Genomic DNA, 17914 nt, shown 5'->3' on the forward strand with positions numbered 1-17914 from the left:
ATATATATATATATATATATATATATATATATACACACACATACACACATATATATATATATATATATACACACATATATATATATATATATATACACACATACATACATACATACATACATATATACACACATACATGCATATAGTGGGTAGAAGAGGAGAAGAGGTAAGGAATCTGAAACAAATCCAGAAATATACTGGCAAGATAATTGAATCCCAGCTAAATTAACCCTATCATGAATGTGTGTGCGTGTACAGTACATGTGGCAGGGGACATAGATTGTAAGCTCCACTGGGGCAGGGACTGATGTGAATGGACAAATATTCTCTGTAAAGCGCTGCAGAATTTGTGTGCACTATAAAAATAACTGATAATAAATAAATAAATAATAACAAGAACAAAAACACAGCAGTTTAATGGGATGATAAAAGTACACATTATGCCTCATGCCTCAATGAGGTTGCAGGCAGTGGCTAAGGCCAGGCACTAGTTCAGAGAGTTGAGAACTATATAGATGTGAAAACATAAGGATCCTGACATTTGTGAAAAACAGAAGACAGGTTTAAGAAAGGAATGGGAAGATATGGCTTGTACAATATTGTTTAATATTTAAAAGAGCTTGTTAACGCTGTGCATGTCCATTCGTGTGATTTGTAAAGTACGGATGAACAGGCCTGCTGGAAAGGGAAAAAAAAAAAAATATACAAGTCATTTAAATCTCAGCGGGGATACCAAGATAAGCTTGTCACCAGCTAAAATCAGCTGTCTACTGTTCAGAAGAAGGAATATGAAGACTTTTTTTTTTTTTTTTTAAATCTCCAGATTAGATCACTGAGGAGCAGACAGGAAGGTTAGGCAGATACCAGCCACAAGGCAGATTTAATATCGCATCAGATACTATGAGATGAAACACAAGAGGTATACGCAGACATGTCAAGAAGGATGTAGCAGGCAGCGCTAAGCCAATTGTGATTTAATGTTTTGGTCACTAAAGCCTCTTGATAGCTTTATAACCTATTATTCAACGTGATGGATGGAGCGTTGGTGAAGAGCGGGAATTTGTATTAGGCTGTGGGGTGGGCACAGCTGGACAGCACGGTGCAATGCTTATCCAGCTAAAGGGTGTATGGAGGAAACTGAACTGCTCACTTGACTCTCTTTTCATTGGTTACACACTACAGCTACACTATATTCATGGGAACTCAGCCTCAGCTCTAGAACAGCGGGATCCGGTCTGAAGATCGACAGTATCTAGGTCGACAATGTTTAGGTTGACCACTATAGGTCGACAGTCACTAGGTCGACATGGATGGAAGGTCGACAGGGTTTCTAGGTCGACATGTGCTAGGTCGACAGGTCTAAAGGTCGACGTGAGTTTTTCAAAAAAAATTCTTTTTTTTGAATTTTTTCATACTTAACGATCCACGTGGACTACGATTGGAACGGTAATCTGTGCCGAGCGAAGCGAAGGCACCATGCCCGAAGCATGGCGAGCGAAGCAAGCCATGCGAGGGGACGCAATGCACTAATTTGGGATCCCGGTCACTCTACGAAGAAAACGACACAAAAAAAAATAAAAATCCTCATGTCGACCTTTAGACCTGTCGACCTAGCACATGTCGACCTAGAAACCCTGTCGACCTTCCATGTCGACCTAGTGACTGTCGACCTATAGTGGTCGACCTAAACATTGTCGACCTAGATACTGTCGATTTGATGAACCACACCCAGAACAGCACTGGCAGATTCATACAATGGGGCTGATTCTGAGTTTAGAGCAGAGCAAAAAAAGTGACATTGCACCTGGGGGGTAATTCAGACCTGATCGCTAGCAAGCAATCTTTGCACTGCTGCGATTAGATAGTTATCGCCTACAGGGGGAGGGTATTTTAGCTGTGCAAGTGTGCGAACGCATGTGTAGCAGAGCTGTACAAACAGATTTTGTGCAGTCTCTGAGTAGCCCAGGACTTAGCTGCTGCGAACACTTCAGCCTGTCCGGGACCGGAACTGACGTCAGACGTTAATTTTTCCAAACACTCCCAGAAAACTGTCAGTTGACACCCACAAACGCAGCCTTCCTGTCAATCTCCTTGCAAACGCCCGTGCAAATGGATTCTTCGCACAAACCCATCGCTGAGCGGCGATCCGCTTTGTACCAGTGCGACGCACCTGTGCATTGCGGTGCATGCGCAGTTTAGACCTGATCTCCCACTGTACGAAAACACAGCCTAGCGATCAGGTCTGAATTAACCTCCTGGAACAAACCATGTTGCACTACAAAGGGGTCATTTAGTTTTACAATTGAGGGAGGTGTATCAATGCTCAATTTTTTTTGCACATTTTTATTCTGCCCTATCTAGAACGCAACAAGGTTTTGCCAATGTGCAAAGTTACTTTTTTTTGCTTTGATACAAACACAATATCAGCCCCGTTATATGTATAATTCTCCCAAGTGACGTTCTAGAGTAGACAGTTTACAATTTAAACGATCCTTTCCATTCTGATTACACCAATTGTCAATTCATGTAGGTAAAGCATGTAAAAAGGTACTAAAAAGTGTATACAGTTCCTTAGGAACCCATACATCAGGAGTGTATCTGCCCAATTCTCTGTTCTCCTGATGCCTGGGTTGAGAAATTGACAAATAAAACATGTTGGAAATCCTCGATCCTTTGATTTCGACCCATAAATGGTCAGAAATGGTGAGTCAGGGATTTTTAACATGCTGTATTTTGCCAACCTGGGGGTTATACCAAGGTATACTCGGGCGCTTGTAACAAAAGATGCTTTGCTTAGCAGCTGCCTCTGAAAATTGGGGAAGTCACTCATACAACACACAGGAAATGTACAAAAAGAAGAAAAAGGAGGCTGCGCTTTGATGGTTTCGAAGAATTAACAGTGCACCAGAGCGATATTGGGTACTAGAATTGTACAATTTATTCATATAAAAAAAAAGAAAAATAAATGTTATTAAAAGTTAATAAACCATAAAAAAGCATGCATGTCACTGAATTTAAAAGTATGAATTCATACACTTATGTTAGAGTATTATTACCCAATTAATCAGGATGTTGCATCTTCCAAGGAAAAAGCTGTTAGCTGAACGCAGCGACACGCGTCAGTGGTTCACCTACTACAGTCAGGAACTTAGGAGTGAAGGACCGGACCATACCCTATCGTTACAAGCCACTGATCCAACCTTGGAAGATACAACATCCAAACATTTGCCATAAGGAGGACTGTCTACACCGTAATGCACAAGGAGCTAGTTTCTAAGACAATGGAGCACATCTTCCTCTAACGGTGAACTGTATACCTCCAATTGGACCCTCATTCATTTCAGGGACCTTGGTATTTGGACAAGCATTTTTGCTACAGGGGAACACTTTTGGAACGGACTCCTTCAATCATCCACAGCCAGTTCCTGACTAAGTGGGTAATAATACTCAAACATTTAAGTGTATGAATTCATACTTTTAAATTCAGTGACATGCATTTAATTCTATGGTTTATTAACTTTTATTAACATTTATTTTTCTTTATTTATATGAATAAATTGTACAATTCTAGTACCCAATATCGCTCTGGTGCACTTTTAATTCTTCAAAAACATCGAAGCGCAGCCTCCTTCTTTTTCTTCTTTTTGTACATTTCCTGTATTTTGGCAACCCCCTGACAATTCTCCAATCATCGGAATCCGCCGATCGACGTATTGGAATTGGGGAAGCGGCCCATAGATGTATGGCCCACATCACAAAATGACATGCTGTGAGTGCCGCACTGAATAGCTTCCAGGATACATTGATGATGGCAGACAAAGCTACAACAAAGCAATAATGGGTCAAGTTGGGCAATGAGCAAGTGTAGGTCGTGGTCAGAAGAATAGGCAGCGATATAGATGTAAGGTTTCAACTTGTATATGAAGTTATGTAGAGAGCTACTTAGATAAAGGGGAAGAGGGAGCGCATTCCGATGTTAAGAACTACGAAGGAGAAAGCCTTAATGTTGCACTGAGTGACCCAGGGGTCTATGTACTAAGAGTGTGACAAAGTGGAGAGAGATAAAGTATCAGCCAATCAGCTCCTAACTAGCATGTTACATGCTGTGTTTGAAAAATGACAATTAGGAGCTGGTTGGTTAGTACTTGATGGGGGAGATGTACTAAGCAGTGAAGAGAGAGGAGAAGTGAGCCACTGGAGAAGTTACCTATGGCAACCAATCAGCATTGAAGTAACATTTATAATTTGAATACTATAAAATGATACAGAACAGCTGATTGGTTGCCATGGGAAATTTCTCCACTGGCTCACTTTCTCCCCTCTTTTCACTGCTTAGTACATCTCCCCCTATCTCTCTCAAAGGTTTAGTACATAGGCCCCCCAGTACCCAGTGCTTCGAGGAGCAATCAGCGTCAGAGTCGCTAAAGGAGAATAGGAGACAAGGGAGCAGAGCACTGGTGGCATGGATAGTGCCAGGGAAAGAAAAAAGGAAGGAGGTTTCTCCCCGAGAGCTTCAATAAAGAAGGGGAAGTGGTGAGCTGGGACTGATACATGGTAGAGGGGTAAAGGAGAAGAGCGGTGAGCTACGAGGAGGTAAGCCATCACTGTGGACAGATTCTAGGTATAATAAGACAACCCTGTGCATGCTTCTGTATTGTACACCAATTAAATTAAGAACAACTGGGGTAGGAGCTACTGTAATATAACTTAAACACAGAGTTTTCTCAAGCATGTCAAAGCCTGTTTTCTGGATAAATGCAGAGAGGCAGTGCAACATAACGTGACGAGGAGAAATATCTGCCTGCTCCCAATAGCGCAAAACCGCGAGATGATAAAATCTTATGAGTCAAAGCACTTACAATCTCAATTGTACTTTTTTTTTTTTTTTTTTTTTAAAGACAAAGAGTGGAGACATGAGCCAGGGGCACAGAAAAACAAAATAGAACTTTTTGCCCCAAAACTGCACAAATAAAAAAAAAAAGTTTTAGCAGCTATTTATAGCTCTGTGAGGCCAATTACAATTATTTCTGTGACCAGGGTTTTAAAACCGGAATGTGCATCATGCGCCAGATCTTTACAGTACCTGGAATCCTGTCTGTGACCATATGTAAATGACTTCCTCAAGATATACGATAGTCCATTTTCTCTAACCTGCTGTGTCCTTGCAGCAGTCTGTGGTCAGGCATTGATCACTCGCCCACACAGGCGGAAGGAGATAAAAAAATAAATGTAAAAATACAATAATACAGAAACATAGGCAGTAGATGGGGTCTTCTAACAGGCTATTAGCAAACCTTAACTACACAGGGGGTGATTCAGACCTGATTGTAGATGTGCTAAATTTAGCACATCTACAATAATAATAATAATAATAATAATAATAATAATTTTATTTATATAGGGCTCTTTCTCCAACAGGACTCAAGGCGCTTAACAGATACATTGCATAATATAGTACAGAAAATAATGAAGTACATTTTCATAAAATACAGAAGCATGAAGATACTAAAAGGGACATTATGGAAATACTTGAGTAAACAGGAAAGTCTTGAGTCTACTTTTGAAGGATTCTATAGTTGGGGCCTCTCGCACTGTGCGGGGAAGTGAGTTCCATAGAGTCGGAGCAGCATGACTAAAAGCTCGACCCCCAGATGAATTACGGGAGATTCTAGGTACTGCTAAAAGTCCTTCATCTACAGATCGCAGTAATCGAGTGGGGCAGTATGGGGTCAGAAGCTGTTTCAGGTACCTTGGGCCTTGGTCATGTAATGCTTTGAAACTCAGTAAGCCAATCTTGAAGATGATTCGCCATCGTACAGGCAGCCAGTGAAGGGAGTAGAGGATGGGTGTTATGTGGCTAGAACGGGGCTGGTTGGTTAATAGCCTGGCAGCTGTGTTTTGCACCAGCTGTAAGCGCTGCAATTCTTTTGCTGGTAGACCAAGGTAGAGGGCATTACAGTAGTCTAAACGAGATGATACAAATGCATGTATGACTTTTGGCATGTCATCTGAGGGAATTAAGTGCTTGATTCTGGCTATGTTCCTCAGGTGAAAGAATGAGGATTTGATTGTGGCTGATATCTGATGTTTAAGTGTCAAGCCACCATCCAGGACAACGCCAAGATTCCGCACACGATCACTGGTCTGTAATTCTGAATCCCCGAGTGTAAGTCCAGTTGGTTGGCTATGCTGCAGTCTTGTCCTTTGATGTTGCGGTCGAATCATAAGGACCTCTGTTTTATCCGGGTTCAGTCGAAGCCAACTGGCGCTCATCCACTCCTGTAGTTCAGCTAGACAGCCATTTAGGGTTGCTATTGAGTTATCAGTGCTCGGAGCAAAGGACAAGTACAGTTGTGTATCATCTGCATAGCAGTGGTAGACCAGGCCATGGCGCCTGATTATTTCGCCCAATGGGAGCATGTATACTGCAAAAAGCATGGGGGATAGTATAGAACCTTGTGGGACACCACATGGCAATGGCACTGGTGGTGATGAGTATAATCCAGATGATACTCTCTGTGACCTGCCTGTGAGAAATGATTTGAACCAGCTTAGGACTGTGCCATCCAGACCACAGAAATGTATCAGTCTCTCAATCAGAAGCCCATGGTCCATGGTATCAACTGCTGCCGAGAGATCCAGAAGGATTAATATTGAACAATCACCTCTGTCTTTTGCCATCAGAAGATCATTTAACACACACACCAGGGCTGTTTCAGTGCTATGTCTTCTCCTGAATCCTGATTGAAATGGATCATAAATATCATGGGTTGTCAGGCGGGTTTCGAGTTGATTTGCAACGACTTTCTCAATAACCTTTCCTAGGAAAGGAAGGTTTGATACCGGTCTGTAGTTGGTCATGCAGTCGGGATCTAAATTAGGTTTTTTAAGAAGCGGTCTAACAATTGCTTCCTTTAGGGGTTCAGGAAAAATGCCTGTCTGCAAAGAGCATTGAACAATTTTTGTAAAGACAGGACCAATTATATCCATACAACCTATTAGAAGCTTGGTTGAGGCTGGGTCCAGATCACAGGTGGTGGGACACAAAATCCGAGCAATTTCTGCAGTGTCCTTTACATCCACTGGATCAAAGCTGGTCCATGAAGGCAGGTAGCTTATATTGGCAGGCTTTGTAGTTTGGCACTCCTTTGGTGGCACTGTGGAGATTCCAGCCCGGATGGTGGATATTTTATCTGCAAAGAAGTTTGCAAACTCGTTGCATCTTGCCTGGGAGAGGGTCTCATCAGTCTGCAGGCATGCTGGCTTGCAAAGCATCTCCACTGTGCGGAAAAGTTGAGCTGGCCTATTGTTTGCTGCTGTGATCTCATTTGACAGGAACTGTGCTTTCTTACGAGTGATTGTCGATTGATATTCTTCGTTATGCTTTATTAGTTTTATTTTGTCATCCACTAGGTTAGTCTTCCTCCATCGTCTTTCCAGTCTACGCCCCCTTTTCTTGAGCCCACTAACACTGTTGTCGAACCATGGAGCTTGACGTTGTGGTTTACGAGGTCTTAAACGCACAGGGGCGATAATATCAATTGCAGCCATAACATCCCTATTATAATAACGGACTAGGGAACAGGGATCTTCACAGGCACCCAGTATAGCAGAGAGGTCCAGATTTGCTGCAAGAGCCTGGGGAGTCATACCCCTCCTTGGACGATACCTGGTCAACTCCACGGGCAGAGATCTTATTTGATGGGTTGCAACTGAGAACCAGAGTGAGTAGTGGTCTGACCAGATGACTGGGTTTATTTTTAGGTCAGTGACTTCTAATCCAATCTGAAAGACAAGGTCGAGAGTGTGACCACTTTTATGTGTGGCAGAGGGAATGACCTGTGTGAAGCCCAGACCATTCATTGTGCACAGGAGGTCTTGGCCAAGGCGTGAGAGCTCATCATCCACCCATGCATTGAAATCCCAGAGGATGAGCCATCTTTGATGTTCCAGAACCAGGCCAGCAACAGTGTCTGCAATTTCTTGTAGAAATATCTTTCCATCTCCAGGTGGCCGCAGGTCAGTTTCTCTGACATGCAGGGGTACGCCCAGCAAAGGGCTAGTCCGCCCCGCATGTCAGGCCCTACACCCGCAGCGGCTGCATGTGACGTCACGTAGCCGCCGCAGGTCATCCCCCGCAACGGTCCGGACACGCCTGCGTTGTCCGGACCGTGCCCCACCAACGACGTTCTAATGCCATTGGCATGACCCATCCAGCCTCGCGACCACCTCTGCCTATCAATCAGGCAGAGGCAATCGCAGCAGTCCCCAAAGGGCATCAGGCGGCAATGATCGGGTCTAAATTAGGCCCAATGAACACTAGATTCCAAAAAAAAAGCGCTGGCCTTGTACAGTAATCCAAACTATAATGGGATGCGTTTCTGCATAATTTATATTACATAAATGCAGAGAGAGAGAGAGAGCAGATTTATTGTTTTCCATGTCCCGACTGTTGGAGACTTCCCACCTGAACTTTGGGCTGGTAATGAAGAACAAAGTCATTACCAGTTACTAATGACCCCTTATGTGTAGATATATTCAACCCGATGTTCTGACTCTGCGGCTCTATAATTGGTTACTTCTGTTTGGGAGGGTGCAGATTCCTCTTAAATCCAGAGTATAGCTGGATTAACCATTTTGCAGTATGAGAGTGGGGATACTATATATTGCACCAAGCACAGCCGTATGATGACTGTACAGTACAAACATCAAGGAAAGAGTACAGCAGCAAATGCTCCTGAAATGTGTGACACTTTATTATCTAATAAATTTGACGTTTGTCTTCACTTCACTTACACATCTGATTACTCTGAACATGTTCCACTCGCAACAAAACATATTTTAGGCAGAAATCCAGCCTATAACCCTGACTGGTTGGAACACTGATCTATAGACGAGTGTAGTATGGTATGCCGGCGGCCGGGCTCCCGGTGACCAGCATACCGGCACCGGGAGCCCGACCACCGGCATACCGACAGTGTGGCGAGCGCAAAGGAGCCCCTTGCGGGCTCGCTGCGCTCGCAACGCTGCATGCACGCTGGCGTGCTACGCTATTTATTCTCCCTCCAGGAGGTCGTGGACCCCCACGAGGGAGAATAGCTGCCGGTATACTGTGCGCCGGGATCCCGACATTCGGCATACTGAAGACCACCCCTATAGACCAGAGGCTGTATTCCTAGAGGCAGCAGTATAGAGGGTAAGGGGACAGGGGGATTGCAACATGCAGATGTCTGTACTTAGTTTTTGCTGAACATATAAAAAGCAAGCACAGCTAAGAGGGGGAATATTATAGTCTTCCCTTTTTCTGTTAAAATGTAAAAAGGTTTCCTTGCTTAACAGGTTAATATAGGGACTTAGTGGGACATGTACTAAGCAGTGCTAAAAGTGGAGAAGTGAGCCAGTGGAGAAGTTGCCCATGGCAACCCATCAGCTGCTCTGTATAGTTTTATAGTATGCAAATTATAAATGTTACTTCAATGCTGATTGGTTGCCATGGGCAACTTCTCCACAGGCTCACTTCTTCATTTGTATCACTGCTTAGTACATGTCCCCCACAATTTCTAACTAAACTATCTGTTATGTGCAAGATTTGAGCCAATTTAGAAAGTGGTAAATTTGGCCTGAACCTCTCTTCTTGAGAAAGTGGAGGCTGGCCCGCGCAAAAGAGGAAGGTCTGCCAGGGGTCTTTTGTGTGCTGCCGGAAACTCATGGACTAACCAATAAATTTCCAACCACAGGTGCAAAGTAGAAAAAACGCTTCAAGCACTGCAATGTGCGACTCCACAAAAAATTCAGTCGCTTGGGTCCATCTGAAAATACGGTAGACACGACACTTCACCTACGGTCATCCTTACTGAGTACTTTAAAGAACACCACCATTAAAGCTACACTATAAGCACCATCGGGTAATGGTGAGAGATAGCCCAAATCCTGATTACATCTATAAATTGGTGAGCATCTATACACCTGTTTATCTTTCTCATCACTTTCTAAACACAGTGTACACTATATATTGCGTTTTCTTCTATAGTTACAAAGTTCAACACGAGTCCTACATTTCATGGCTGGAGAAGCACTGTAGGCAAGGTTCACGCTATCCTATTGGCAGGACTCCAGGACTTATTTACATACACTCGTGATAGAGGGACCCATAGGTCCATCATTAGAAGATGGCTGTCAAAAACAGAATCAGAGGGGGTAAAGAGAAACAACTAAGCATATATATATATATATATATATATATATATATATATATATATATATATATATATATATATATATATACACATATACACACACACATATATATGTATAAATATCATCACATTTAGACAAATGTAGAGTTTGCTTTTACATAATAATATAAGTGCAATAAAGTACAGAGGGACTAGTACATTGCCATGATAACATGTCATTGGGTCTCATGACTGCCAAGCTCAGTGGTCTTCCATACTCGGTTCAAGGACTAAATCTATAAACCAGCCTTAACCACTTGCCTGGCATGGTCGCATCAGATGCAACCATACCAGAAAGTGCTTTATTTGACCTTGTCGCACAGGATGCAACCAGTCAGATAAACAATGTTAGCAGCTGCAGGGAAGGGAAACCTCCCTCCGCTGTTGCTCTCAGTGGGACTCCCTGCACCCTCCCCTCAGTGTTATGGCTAAAACCAAATTGGGGAAAGGACCTCCGACGTCACTAGGGAACAGAGCAATGAGCGAACAAGGTACCCAAAATGTACCCTCGCGGGCTCGCTTCGCTCGCTATGCTTCGGGCTCAGTGGCTCGCTCCGCTTGCCACCAGTTTACTAGAGGAAGCAGTTGGTGGCATGGATAGTGAAAGCACTATCCCGACCGGCCTAGCTCCTCCCCCTGTTATCAGGAGTCCTTTAGCCCATTTGGTCTTAGCATCTACCCTCCCCTCAGTGTTTCTGTGCCGCAGATCATTGCTGATTTTTTTTTTTTAACTAAAAAAAAATCCTGACAATTTCTGAGCAGTTATTGGGGAAAAGAATCATCAGTTAAGTGGTTAAGTATTCATTAAGGCAAAAGATGACGCCATACACACAGTACACTATAAAACAAGCCTTCAACAGCTTTTTAGACACAAACTTCTATCATCCTCAGCTGAACAGCCACAACCGTATGTCAACGTCTTTAACCTTAAACTAAACCCTCTACAGCTATTCCCACAGCTCTAGCGGAATGACAGGCCAGAGGAAAGCGCAGTTTATATTGAAGTATTCCTGGCTCTCGTGTACCCGTATCTATGTATGATGTCTAGTTATCAAAAGATACGCTGCTCAGGATGTCAGCTCATAATGAGGAACAATGCCTTCGCTGTTCACCTGTAGGATACATTATGAATTTAATCAGCAATTGAAACACAAAGATTAAGGGGCTCGGGTACACAGAATGACCTTACAGCAGACCGACAGGCTCCATATCCGGCATACAGAGTAAGGGTTTGAAATGTCTGCTCTGTGGCTGCAAAGAATAGAGACTGGGTATCAGGGGTCAATGGGTGAAGAGATAGGAGATAGCCAGCTATACATTTGTTTTGAAAGAAGATGGTCCATGAACAAATGTTGCCTTATTGAACAGATTAAAGAGGGCATCTTGTTGTTATCACTGCAGAATCACGGGTTCACTACGGGTGGCCGGCGGTCGGGCTCCCGGCGACCAGCATCCCGGCGCCGGGAGCCCGACCGCCGGCTTACCGACAGCTTGGCGAGCGCAAATGAGCCCCTTGCGGGCTCGCTGCGCTCGCCACGCTACGGGCACGGTGGCGCGCTACGCGCGCCACACTATTTTATTCTCCCTCTATGGGGGTCGTGGACCCCCACGAGGGAAAATAAGTGTCGGTAAGCCGGCGGTCGGGCTCCCGGCGCCGGTATACTGAGCGCCGGGAGCCCGACCGCCGGCAAACAGAAGACCACCCCAGAATCACACATACGTACTCAGCAGCAATTCATTTACATCTCTCTTTCCGCTTCTGTTTTTTCTAAACTAACAAGTTTGCAAAATAAAAGATCTAGAATAAGGTGCCTTCTACTCTGAAATATACATATAGGATAATACACAGTCACACCTTACTGTAAATTATATGGATGTTATTGTTTACTTGACCCCTTCTCTCTGTCTAATTACCATCCCTCTCCTTTCCAATGCCTCCCAGCATCTCGAGCAAGTAGTCTACAACCTCAACTCCTTCCTCTCATTCCAATTAGACTTTCTCAATCTCTCCATTCAATCCTAAACTTCCACAACTAAGGTCACAGATGATCTCATCAGGTCACTTCTCTATTCTCATCCTTCTCAAGCTATCTGCGGCATTTGACCTCTGCATGCAAACCCCCCACTCTACAGGCCTCTAAGACCCACGGTCACCTCCTACCTGTCCAACCATTCATTTTCTGTCTCCACATCACCTCTGATTTCCCTTCTTCGATATTCTATCCTTGGCCAAATTTAACTCTCTCCTCCCATTATCTCATTGTTCGTTAGCCATTTACTCTTAGATGAAGCAACAATTCTTTAAACTCAACATCCTCTCATACTGAAGTCATTGTCTTTTCCCCCTCCTCCTCCTCTTCCATCCATCCATATCCACTGTCTTGGGAGGGGTCCAGGTCACCCTCAACTGTGCTTTCTCTTTCTGTCCTTACATTGTCACCTTCTCGCTCCAGCTGCTTAAACCTCAGCAATATTTCCAGGATTAGGCCCTCTCACCCTGGAAGCAACTAAAAAACATATCAAAATCAAACTAATTTCAATAACCTACAAAGCTCTTCTCCTCCCTACATCCACAACCTTATTTCCAGACGGGTTGAGGCTGAAATGTAGGGAATCGGCAGTGTTGGGATTCTGGAATCCGTATTTCGACAGCCGGGATCCAGAAACCCATCCTGTGCACGTTGTTCTGCCAATGACTATAGCGTCTCTTCCTACTATTTATAGGATTTTTCCTGAATGGCTTTAAAGCTCTAGAATGCCCTTCCACGATCCATCAGCCCTGACATCCATTCTCTGCCCTTAAAAGCCACCTGTATGCTACCACCTCGCATCAAACTCTCCAGCCTCAGAATCCCACAGTTATGTTCCTCTCCCTCATATGTACCAAACATATTCCATGTAGAACGTAAGCTCTTGCTACGCAGGACCCACTCCCATTTATGTATCTCCATATTATGGTGTACACTGTGGACTGTAATTATGTAATACCGTACATATGTAAATTGGAAACAAGTCTGAACTTGTAAATAAGATAATATTCTGTATATAGCACTGCATAATATGGTACTGCTACTTTGCCAAACATTATAAAAATGATAATAATAATAATAATAATAATAATAATGAGATCAACGACCATATTAAAATACAAGGCTGTGGCTACTAATATCTATAATAAGTTATAGCAGAAAGGTGCATTATTGATTTTTGTTAAATTAACCCACAAATTATAAGTAATGACATCAGAACTCACCATTTATAGCAACTAATACATATATTAACATGACCAAAGTATATTATGGATATCAAAAGTCATTGAGTACTTCCATGAATACTTAACGGGCACAAGCCGCAGGTCTCAGAACTCAGAGTTGACTTTTAATAAATTCCTGTTCCAAAGTAAGAGGTACATTAGACTTTAGGAGTGCAGTTTTTGCCAATTATACAGTACCACTTGAAATGTGGATTTTGCCCTCCTGTCTTTCTCTTCCCTGACTATGCCTGGCACCCTCCAAATCCCTGCCACTTGCATTAGGGTGGTCCTTTCTGTAATTCCGTCTCAGTAACAAAGCAATACGACAATGATGCACCTCGAAACTGCACTGATTAATTGGATTTGCGACGTGTGTAACGGTGTGCGACAAAGTCTGAAGCACAACGAAACTTGTGGGGAAAAAAGCCACGGCATAGTAGCACTTCATATGCAGATTCAGTCGCACACAGATGCACAAGCGTTGCATAACAAATTGAACTATACTAGTACACTGCCTGTGACTAGTATGCATTTTCAGGCAAAAAAGACCCCAAAATGGACACCAAGAGGAGCTGGCGTGAATGCAGCAATAGCATATGAGGAGAAATCTGATATAAAAGGCCAGGTATGGCTCCCATAGATAAAGCAGCATAAGGTTCTCAATTGCATTATATTTTATACTTAAACCAAAAACTAGCATACCAGCCGGCAGGGATTCAAACATGCCCGGAAAACACACCTGTTCATTAAAGCCTACCAGCCCTCTTTACATACAAACCTAACACACATCCGCCATCCCCCTTCCCAGTTCACTTCCAAGTTCTACCCTAATTCTTTAGACTGTGAGCTATCACAAGCAGAGCCCTCCAACAACTGGTTTCTCACCCTGGATTTTGACGATCTCCTGTCTACCGCCACACTGACAGTGACTTTGATCCCATATGGTTATTTTTTTGGCATGGGGTTACTGATTGCCACTCCTAAGAATTGTATCTAAATCAAAGAATTTTATCTAAATTTGTTGTATATCCCTACTGTCTGGTTTTTGCCCGTTATGTCTATTTCATTCTTTTTACATTTATATTAATTTTGTATTGTTTTGCTGACACTTTGTGGCCCCTGTAAATAAAAGATAATAGGGCAGCATGGATGGTGTAATAGTATCACAGCACTGAGGTCTTGGATTCGATTCTCACTATGGCCCTAATCGTGTTGTGTTTGTATATCCTTTGCACGCTTGAGTGGGTTTCCATCCATAATCCAAATACATACTTAATCTTCATGCTAGACTGTTTTAGTAGGGCAGCGCGCCCTGTCCGTTTTTTAAAGGGCAAAATGCACCCTGCTAAAACAGCCTGCCGCTGCATGACTAGATTCACATTAAAGGGAGCTTGGGGGAAGCTGGGTGTGGGGAATGCAACCATCAGTGATGCCTCGGCTGGGGCACGCCCCCATTAGGGATGTTGAGGGGAGCCTGACAACTCCCTATACTGGCGCTAGTGGGGCAACGGCCCCTCCCTGGCCGCCAGCACCCCCTTTTGAGCAAGCCTGGAGAAGAGATAAAGCAGTGATAAGTGAAAGGTGATAACACACCAGCCAATCCGCTTCTAACTGTCAATTTCCATATTGGAGCTGATTGGCTGGTGCGTTATCACCTTGCACTTATCACTGCTTTATCACTTCTCAATGCTTAATACATCTGCCCCAGTGACTGACTGCACGCTCCACTAGAGCAGAGACTGATATGAATGACCAAATAGCCTCTATAAAGTGCTACAGAATATGTATGCGCTATTTAAATAAAGTTGAATAACAACATGTGCACTTAAAAGCTTGAAGCTGTCAGAAAACATTGCAACAATTTGCACAGCTAATTGTCAGACTTTACACACACACACACACACACACACACGTACACACACACACGTACACTAAATGCACCCAATGCCCTTACAGTGGCATGATGTCTCCAGAGCCGCTATGTGATGGATAGAGAAGACATAGACGACAACTTCATTCGCTCAACCCATCAAACAGATATCCATGTTTTAGGAAATTTGTTTTACATCAACTCTAGTAAGTGAATTTGCAGTCTCTTGGATCTCAATGAACAGAATTATCGCATAACATCCTGAGGACTCTCGCGCGCAGACAATCCAGAGGCGGGAGTGTGTTAATTGAGTTGCGCAGCCACAGGAGACTCTTCAATATCTGGTAAAAGCACATAATGGCTCTGGTAATCAAATATCACATGGAAATTATGTCCTGATGATAAAACATGAGACGGCTCTGTATGCTTCAGTGAAACATAGTATCACAACAAAATGAGAGCCTTTCCCCAGAGCGTGACATGAAAACAGGCGTCGTGTGGTAACCAGCACATGCAGGACAGACTGCTAGCAGCAAATCCTGATATGCTCTCTGCCATAGTCATGTAGTACGGTGATTACACTGCTGCATACATTCTCATCTGCTGATACAAAGATGGAGTGCACACAAGTGGAGGCAATGAGGAAACGTGTGCACTTTCTGTTTCATTCGACAGCATATCATACTCCACACTACCATATTTATGTAAAAGTCTATCCACTCTCTAGTCAAGTGGTTCCCAAACTTGGTCCTCAAGACACCCTAGCGGTCCACATTTTAAGGATATCCATGGTTCAGCACAGAAATCTAACTGACTAAGGCAGAGGTTCTGAAACGCAGTCCTCAAGGCACCCCAGGGTTTTAAGTTTCTCCATGCTTTTCCACAGGTGACTTAAGGGGGATACACACATTAGCGATGTGTACAGAGATGTGTGCTGAGTGATCTAGCACAGAACGTTCAGCACACATCTCTCCCCCGCTCAGCGCACAGCGCGATGTGCGGGGGGTGGGGGCTAACTTCACCCAGCGGTGAAGTGAGAGATCTAACTAGGTTTGGCCCGGAGAGCTGTATGCTTCATTTCTAAGCAATCTAGTCAGATTGCTTAGAATGTAAGCACACACATCGCTACGTGCGTATGCCCCTTTAATTAGCACCTCAGGCAATTTGATTTAACCATCTATGTTGAGCCATGGATATGCCTAAAACCTGGACCGTTGGGGTGCCTTGTTTGAGAAGCTCTGGACTAAGGTACCGATTAAGTAATTTGTGTTCAAGCATGGATAAGCTTAAAATGTAGACTGTTATGGGGCCTTGGGGACATTGGGGCAGATGCATTAACCTGGAGAAGGGATAAAGAAGTGATAAAGCAGTGATAAGCGCAAGGTGATAACACACCAGCCAATCATTACGGATTTAAAAAATGACAGTTAGGAGCTGAGGGTATGGGTCATTAGGTCGACCAAACTTAGGTCAACAGTCATTAGGTCGACATGGTCACTAGGTCGACATGAGTTTTTTTTTAAAACTTTTTTTGTGTCGTTTTCTTCTTAAAGTGACAGGGCACCCCAATTAATGCACCGTTGATGCGCTCGGCGCAGGTTACCGTTTCCAATCGTAGTCCACGTGGATCGTAAAGTATGTAAAAGGTAAAAAAAAAAAAAGGGAGAAAAAAAAAGGGAGAAAAAAAAAAGTTAAAAACTTCGACCTTTTTCCATGTCAACCAATAGTGGTCAACCTAATGACCGTATTCCGGAGCTGACTGGCTGGTGCGTTATCACCTTCCACTTACCACTGCTTTATCACTTCTTTTCCCATCTCCAGGCTTAATACATCTGCCCCAACATTTGTGAACCTCTGTCCTAGTCACTTAAGAGTCTGCCCTTTTAGCAGCAACCTACGTTAGTGTAGACTTCGTTTTCTCACCCTATTATAAGTTTACGCAAGTTTACGTTAGTGTTCACTCTAGGCTGTTTTAGCAGGGCACCGCGCCCTGCCATTTTTTAGCAGGCACAACCCGCCCTGCCCCTTTCGCGGCGCTCTGCTAGAACAGCCGCCCGCTTCCTGCCCTCCCAGCGTGTAAAGATGCCGTGCGCATTCGCGTGGCATCCATTAACGCATTGGGAGAGAGCTGGGGAAAGCCCAGCACTGATGAAGGTGCTGGGCACGCCCCCAAAAGTGACGTCGCCAGCCGCAGACGCCCTCTATAGTAGTGTCTGTGGGCCGCACCGCCCACTAAAATGACGTAGGTGTGGCCACACACCCTAATTTGCGTGGTCGCGCCCCCATTTCGGCCTCACGCGCGCACATATGCCCCCGGAGTCCGGCGCCATGCCCCATTTCACTTCTAGAGTGAACACTATACGTGATGAAAAGACTTCATTTTTAAAATCTATAAATGGGCCTGTCTTCCTGTATGGAACTTTAAATACATTGTTTTAGTTTGCAGTTTAGTTCCGCTTTAAAAGAAACACTGGTCATTTACTTGGCGTTTGGCAGTGTGTCTGTGTCACACAATACTGAGCCTGGTTAAGGTTACAGAGCATTAGCAGGAAGCTC

General features: G+C 43.8%; 1 protein-coding gene and 1 long non-coding RNA gene across 2 annotated transcripts in view; both read right to left on the minus strand.

Annotated features, from left to right (window-relative positions):
- Positions 1-17914, minus strand: part of MED27 (mediator complex subunit 27) — a 499272-nt gene that overhangs the window by 253484 nt on the left and 227874 nt on the right. The gene's annotated exons all lie outside the window — the stretch shown is intronic.
- Positions 398-5191, minus strand: LOC134947504 (uncharacterized). Its single transcript, XR_010182586.1, has 2 exons — positions 5084-5191; positions 398-678 (listed from the first exon to the last, which is right to left on the minus strand). It is a non-coding gene; the product is annotated as an uncharacterized LOC134947504 (long non-coding RNA).

Source organism: Pseudophryne corroboree, chromosome 8 (genome assembly GCF_028390025.1).
Source record: "Pseudophryne corroboree isolate aPseCor3 chromosome 8, aPseCor3.hap2, whole genome shotgun sequence".
NCBI classification, from domain to species: domain Eukaryota; kingdom Metazoa; phylum Chordata; class Amphibia; order Anura; family Myobatrachidae; genus Pseudophryne; species Pseudophryne corroboree.